Here is an 8,069-nt window from a genome sequence, read left to right on the forward strand (position 1 = left end):
TAAGGCTGAAAAGTACAGAGAAAGAAAGTGGAGTTAGGTAAGTTGCCAATGTTATTACAAATGGTAAGACCATTGCTAAGAAGATTGCAAAACATATTATTGATACCTAAGAAAGGATAAACTAAGAAAATGGAACTAAAAATGTCTAACTAAAATCACAAAATGTATAACAATTATAAAAGAGAAAGGTAATGGGAAAAACAGCAACAGATAGAAAACAGTAGCCTGTAAGGTAGACAGTGTATTTTCTAACCATGCTGATAATCATTCAGATACACAATTAACAGACTCAGAAGGAAAAAAACAACTCAAGTACATGTTGTCTATAAGAAACCTGTTTTAAATGTGAAGACACTTTCAGAGTACAAGGAGAATTACAGAGAAGACAGACATGCTGGTGTCCACCAGCCATAAGAACCCTGAACAGCAGAATTAACTTCAGGAAGCATAGACTGTAAAGCGAGGGAAATTCTCAGAGATAAAGAGGACTATTTAGAATGTAAAATAACATTCTCTAAAAATGCACAATCTCTGTGGTGTGTGTGGCTAATAGCAGAGGATCAATATATGAGAAGAAATCTGATTTTTTTAAAAAGTGAGGCCAAAAAGACAAATATACTATGATAAAGAGTTCAACTCCACAGGCTGAAAATCATCAAACACAGTTAAACTCAACAGCATCCATCGGCTGGAGCTAACTGACATCTATTACCCTTCATTCAACAGCAGAGTCCACATTCTCCCACAACTTACATGGCATTGTCACCAGAGCATGCTCTGTACCAGGACACAGCACTGGGCAAGTTTAAAGAAAGGGGACTCATAGCTGATGCTCTCAGATCAATGCAAGCTAGGAACCAGTGACAGAAATAATGAATGAGTCAGCACCAAAATGCTTAGCGATTAAGCATGGCATTTCTAACTATCACAGATGGGTGAAGAAATGACAAATCTAAAAATACTCAGAACTAATAAAAATGCTGCAATTAGGTTGAAATTTATGGCATTGGCTGGATAACTGAGGGGTGGGGTACAAAAATCTCTAAAACAGTTTGTGCATCTTAGGATCTGGACAAAGAAAAGCTCATTGAACAGAGAAAGCCACAGCAAAGGAGGCCCCGAAGGAGAACGGTGTTCATTTTCTGTGTGAAAAACCAGAAAACAATCGAACAAACAAGTAAATCTTAGGGCAGACGTGAGTGATGTCACAAACAGGAGACGGGAAGAGAAATGAAGTCAAGGAAGTTAAAAGATGCATCTTAAAGAAGATAACACAGGCGACCTCTCTTGTAAGAAGACCATACCCAGATCAAGTATGTGTGGCTGTCGTTTTCTTAAGCACCCTGGGCTACAGAGTGAATTCTAGGCCAACCTGGGATTTAGTGTCAGATCCTGTCTGAAGTAAAAAAGTTTAAAAAAAAAAAAAAAAGGAGGGAGGGAGGAAAGGAGGGAAGGAAGAGGTATGGAGATTTAAAACACTCAGTGGCTAGCAGGTTAAGGCAGGAGCTGGACAGACACAGTGCAGAGGAGTTTCAGACATGAGCCTTTCTGTATAACTTAGTGAGAGGTTCATGTTATCATACATATGTACATCCAAACCATATAAGATACACCTCACAGAACCTGCTGATGACCTCTGTAGCAGCGCAGGTTTAGTTGTAAAGAACAAAACACTCCTCTTTGGAAAGAGGCCGGCAGTGGTGAGAGTATCCTGCCGAGCAGAGTAGAGGCTGAAACTTTCCTCTCTGCTGAATTTTGCTCTAAGCCCAAACTGCCCCAGAATGTAGGGTCTATTTGAAAAGAAGTATATGGTATATCTGTAGAAAGAGTCAATTATTTAGATATCAACAATTTTCAACATATTAACTATAAACCGACATTAAAAACTAAAATTTTATTTTTAAAGTTATTTTCCTGTTGTTGAGACCTGCTCCATTTACCGTAACTGTAGCCATTTTGTATTCAGTCTCCATTTTGCTCATAAGGTGAAATTAAGTTCAGGTTCTTAGACTGCTTCCCAGAAGTAATTATCTATAGCTGACATTAAGGAAGGCTACTAATAAGCAGAAGTTATGGTTACTGATGCTCTGTTGCCACAATGTACTGGAATTCCCTGGTTTACCACCTGTGCACCTACCTCTTACCTCAGGACCCAGCTTAAAGATAATGCTTTGTCTCATTAGCCAAACTGTTGTAGTGTTCACCCTCTTGCCTTTACAGTGTTTGAACCTAGGTTTTCCTATAAGAAGCCTGCTGTCAGGACAGACGGATGACACAATGAGGCTTCCAAGTCCTTTTTGTGGTCCTGAACATTCAGTCTTGGGATACACACTCAATAAACTATTCTTGCTTAACTGAGATTGGTGTTCCTAAGGTTCATGTGGTGATTCCTGAACCCCAATACCTACATTGAATGTTTAAGAGAAATATAAGAATAAGCAAACATAGATACGGCTAAGGTACTTATTAAGGCGTGATTATTTTGCTCATTTTATTTTTAATGTTCAAAAAATCCTAATCAAGCTTTTTAAAATTATGTAAATGCATTGGATAATTAGCATTTTAAGAAATAATGTTACTAGAATTTTTTCTTAATTTTAAACATCTCACAAATATAACTAAATTAATTTTCTATTCAATACTAAACACATTTTTAAATGTCAGCTTTTTCACATTTACCCTGCCAACAAGGATAATTACTCTAATTTTTTCATGGGTGGTTGCTAGTAGCAACCATAGATCTCGGTCTCCCTGTTCACCTCTGATATGAGAATTTAACTTCTTCCACCTGTACCCTTCTTACATTTGTTGTCTTCTTCTAGGGAGCCTCCCCCTCCCCCTCCCCCCCACCCTGCCACTTTGTCAAGATATAGATGATCTGGTCTTAATTCTACCACTGGCAAGAATGATGGAATTAAAATTTAACAGGGAGGACTTCCTGAGGCTTCAGATACGTGGGTAGGGATAAAGACAGCTATCTAACAAAATCATAAAAAGTGATGGGTGCTGGGTCGCTACAAAGCATGCATGTACACTGTCTTGGGTATATTATTACTAAATTCTACTCATAAAAGTAGAAATTTATACATTAACTTATGAATTTTATAAAATAATTGTTGCATTTACCTTCATGTCCCCATGAGACTTGCTCCGTCTTGATGTGTAAACTACTGGAGCATCGCTGTTGTCTGCTGCTGACACACTCTGACTCAGCTGGGACTGGGACACAGTCCCCAGGCTTCTGCTAAATCTATATATATTTGATGACGCTCCCTCGTGCCGTCAAAGGAAAGCACATCCAGCATCCGTAGGAGGTACAGTTCAGTTCTCTATAGGGTTGCTCACATTTTTTTAGGGTTTTTATATGTTGTTAGAAAGGATCATTGATATTATAAACTGAAACTACGTTGATCTTTTTATTGTGTCAATTTTGAGTTCTGCATTTCATTTGGAATTTTAGTATTGTCATCTTGTGCTTGGAGCATTCAATGCCGTTACGTGATGTATCTTTCTCTTCCTGGCATTTTGTTGGTTCTGACGTCTGCTCACCCTGCAAGAACATTGGCACTCCAGTCATCCTTGAACCTGCCCTTGCAGGACAGTTATTCTTCCGATCTTTCACTGTTAACTCATTAATGTATCATATATTTGAAGTAAGTGTCTCAGGGTAGTGTTAGGTGGGGCCATTTGTTGAAGATGATTTTTTTTCAGGTTATATTTTTGGTGTCTTTGTTAAGTATTAAGTGGCCGATGTTGTGTGTATTCATCTTGGGCCTATGGTTTTATTCTGTTGGTCTACATGATGATTTTGTGTCACTCTCACATTGTTTTTATTGTATATTACTATGGCTCTGTAATATATCTTAAGATCTGACATGGTAATCCCTCCAGCATTGTTCCTTTTTGATCAGGACTGTTTTGTCCCTCGTGGATCTTTTGTAGTTCCATTGTAGTGAATTTTAGGATAGTTTTTTTTTTTTTTTCTGTAATGAATGAGATAGGGATTTTGATTCAGATTTCATTGAATCTGTAAATAACTTTTGGTAAAATGATCATTTTCATAATATTTTATCTACCAGTCCATGAGCATAGGATGTCTTACATTTTCTAGTGTCTTTCTCTACCATTCTTCAGAGGTTTTCATTCTGGATGTCCTTCGTGTCCTTCATTAGGTTTGTTTATAGATGTTTTTTCTTTGAGGCCACTGTTAATAGGAGTGTGACCATGACCCCATTCTCTGTACATTTTTTGGTTGATGTATAGAAAAGCTATTGATTTGTGCAAGTTGATTCTCCGTCCTGCCACATTACTGAATTTGGTTAGCATTTCTAGTTTTTTTTTCTGGTAGCATTTTGAGGATCATTAATGTATAGGATCATGGTATCTGCAAATAGGAATAGTTTATTTTCTTACTTATAGTCGTTGAATTTCCCTTTCTTGCCTTACTGCTCTAGGTTGTCCTTAGAGCACAATATTGAAAAGGAGTGGGGAGAGTGGTCATCCCTGGCTTATTCCTGACTTTGATGGGATTACTTTGATCTTTTTCTATTTAGGATGGTGTTGGCTGTGTTTTTCTTGTATATAACTTTCATCATGTCCAGGTTATGTTCTCTTTAGCCCTTCATATTCTAGAGCAATTATCATGAAGATCTGTTTGATTTTGTCAAACACTTTTTCTGCATTTATGGAGATGATAATGCTTTTAAGTCCATTTATGTGATCTACTAAGTGTATTATCTTGTATATGTTAAACCATCTTTACATTTCAAAGCTAAAGCCTACTTCATCACAGTGTGAAATATTTTTATGTATTCTCTTTGCAAGTGTTTTGTTGAGCATTTTTGAATCTATATTCATCAGGGATATTGGCCTATAGCTTTTGTTGTGCCTTTACCTGGCTTGGGTATTAGAGTTGATACTAGCTTTGTAGAAATTACCCCCTCCGACTTTATAGAAATTGCCCTCCTCTCTCTCTCTCTCTCTCTCTCTCTCTCTCTCTCTCTCTCTCTCTCTCTCTCTCTCTCTCACAGAATGGTTGTAGATCTTCTTTGAAAGTCTGATAGATTTCTGTTGTGAATCCATTTGGTCCTGGACATTATTTTAGATGGAAGGTGTTTTTTATTATTATTACTTCCTCAGTCTCCTCATTTGTTATGGCTCTGTTCAGGCTGTTGAATTCTGATTTAATTTTGATTGTTTGACTGAATCTAGAGAGTCATTAATTTCTTTTCAATTTCCAGTTTAAATTATTCCAGGTTTTAAAATATTTTCCTATAATATTCAGATTTCCCTTAGTGTTTATAATGTTTCCTTGTTCATTTCTGATTCTGTTAACTTGGACCATCTCTTTCTCTTGGTTAGTCAGGCTAAGAGTCTGTCAGTCTTTTTGTCTTCTCAAACATTAGCTCAACAGATTCATTGATACATTTTGTATTGTTTTGTTTCTATTTTGCCACACCGACCCCAGTAAATCTGTGTGACAAGTTCCACAGACTGAGGCATTTAGACTTCAAAAGAAGGTCTCCTGGAACTCTCGGCCAGAGCAAACATATTGAGCCGTAGTTCTCATGGCAATTTTTCTGTTTTGTTCTTCTTCATTCCTTTTTCTTAGTTACAGGTTCCTGGTGTCCTAGATCATGTCTTAAGCAAAAAATAATGGGTATGAAACCATCCATAGAGATGGGTCACTAACATGACCTTGTCTCCAGGGAAACCAACACTTTACCTTTCAAATCATTTACAAAATTATTATGATGGATAAAATCTTTCCCAACAATAAAATTTCATATGGCTACATGTCATCAGAGATGGGTTTTGGTGTATGGTAAAGAAAGCCTTAATTAGAAAGAATTAAAATAGTTTAAATTTATGTGTTGAAGGTTTTTTAAAAAAACGCATTAGATGTTAAATAATAATTAATCATATGGAGCTGGAAAGTTAGCTCAGCAATTAAGAGCACTGACCATAAAGATTTATTAACCTGTTCTTGGGAATAAGCCACTAGCCTTGGATGACTGCTCTATTGAATACATACTTTTAGAATTGTTATATTTTGATGATTTATATTATTAATAGTGATGTTACCTTTTCTGTTTGTGAGTCACTGAACATGTAGTTTCAGAGTTATAATGCTCAGATGGTTTTTATATTTTACTTTGCCAAATGATTTTTTTGTTGGTATTAGTGATTGTTTCACTGGTTACAGTTTCTAAGAGTTGTTATGCTTGGTTTTTAATGTATAAAATCCCCTGCTTGAGAGCTGCAAAAATACACTCAGATTCAAACTGCCTCTGTGTTTGTTTCTGTTTGTCACTGCCGAATCCTTACCCACCTGGACTTCGAGGACACTCATCCCAGGGACCCCATACTGGACTGGGGTGGTCTGTGACTATTTCACTGATTTCTATGCTGAGTTTTATTATTTCTTGCCAGTAACTCAGTTTGGATTTGGTTTATTCTTGTTTCTCCAACTGCTTGAGTTATATTATTAAGTCATTATTTGTGATCTTTCTAATTTTTTAAGTGTACTCACTTGGAGTTATAAATTTCCTTCCTGGGACTGCTTTCAACATGTCTCAGAAGTTTCGGCATGTTTTCATTTTCATGTAACTCCAGGAAATCTTTTATTTCCTGATTTTTCTCATTTCTCATTCAGTAATGAGTTTGTATATTTCATGACTTTGTATATTTACTAGGGGTTTGTTGACTGTCAGTTTTAAGTTGTATTACATTGTGATGAGATAGGATCCAAGGAGTGATTTTAATCTCTTTGAATTTGTAAGGATTTGCTTTGTGTTCCAGGATGTGGTCTTTCTCAGAAAAGTTTCTGTATGCTACTGAGTAGAGTGTGCATTCTTTGATGTTTGGGTGGGACATCCTGTACATATCTGTGAAGTGCATTTGATATGTGGTGTCAATTAATTCTGATGTTTATTTTTACCCAGATCACTTGTCTACTGGAGAAAGTGGCATACTGAAATCACCTACTATTAATGGATTGATGTGAATTTGTGTCCTTAAATCCAGTAGTACTTCGAAAAATGTTATTGGGCACCCCTGAGATTGGTGCATACATGTCTTCTTGGTTAACTGTTCCCTTTATTAGAATAAAGTGCCTCAATCTCTTCTGATCAGTTTTAGTTTGAAGTCTTTTTTGTCATATTTTAAGTAACAATGTCTTTTTGCTTCCTGGTGTCATTTAATTGGAGAACTCTTTTCTATCCTTTTATTCTAAGGTGGTGCTTATCTTTAAAACTAAAAGGTGGACTTTTTATATAGACAATATATAGATGGATTTTGTTTTTTGATCTATCCAATCAGTCTGTGGTTTTGTTTTTTGTTTTGTTTTGGAGAATTGAGGTTACTGATATTTTAAATGATTATTGTTAATTGTGGTCATTTATATTGATTTTTTTCATGTTGTGTTCTCAGTGCTTTTTTGTGTTTTAATAATTGTTTCATATTTCTTTCCACAGTCTCTCTGCTATACTCATTCCTCTATTAATCCTGAAATACGGTTTCCTATATTTTCTGTAGGGTTAGTGTATTAGATATATCTTTTAAAAAGCTGTTTATATTGTGGAAACAGTTTATTTATCCTTTAATTATGGCAGACAGTTTTGCTGGGTATATTACTCTAAGTTGGTAGTCATAGTTTTTTCGGACTTGGGATGCATTGCTCCAGGCTCTTTTGACTTACTGAGTTTCCACTGAGAAATCAGCTGTTATTCTGGTGAGTTTTTCTTTAGATGTGGCTTTTCTTCTCTCAAAGCTTTCAATACACTTTTCATGTTATATAAATGTAATACTTAAATACAATGTGTTGTGGGGATCTTCTTTTTTGTCTTGTGTATTTGGTGACTGGGTGCTTCTGGTGTCTGTATGAGCATCTTTCCTTGACTTGGGGACGTTTTCTTCTATGATCTTGGTGAAGATCTGATTGAAGCCATTGACTTGGGATTATTCTCTCTTATCTATGCCTATAATTCAAAGGTTTGGCTTTTCACAGTGTCCCGTTTCCTGTGTTCTCCTTGCCTGCTTTGCTTTTGTTTGGTTGGTTTTTGTGAAGT

The sequence above is a fragment of the Apodemus sylvaticus genome, chromosome 1 (assembly GCF_947179515.1).
Source record: "Apodemus sylvaticus chromosome 1, mApoSyl1.1, whole genome shotgun sequence".
Classification (NCBI taxonomy): domain Eukaryota; kingdom Metazoa; phylum Chordata; class Mammalia; order Rodentia; family Muridae; genus Apodemus; species Apodemus sylvaticus.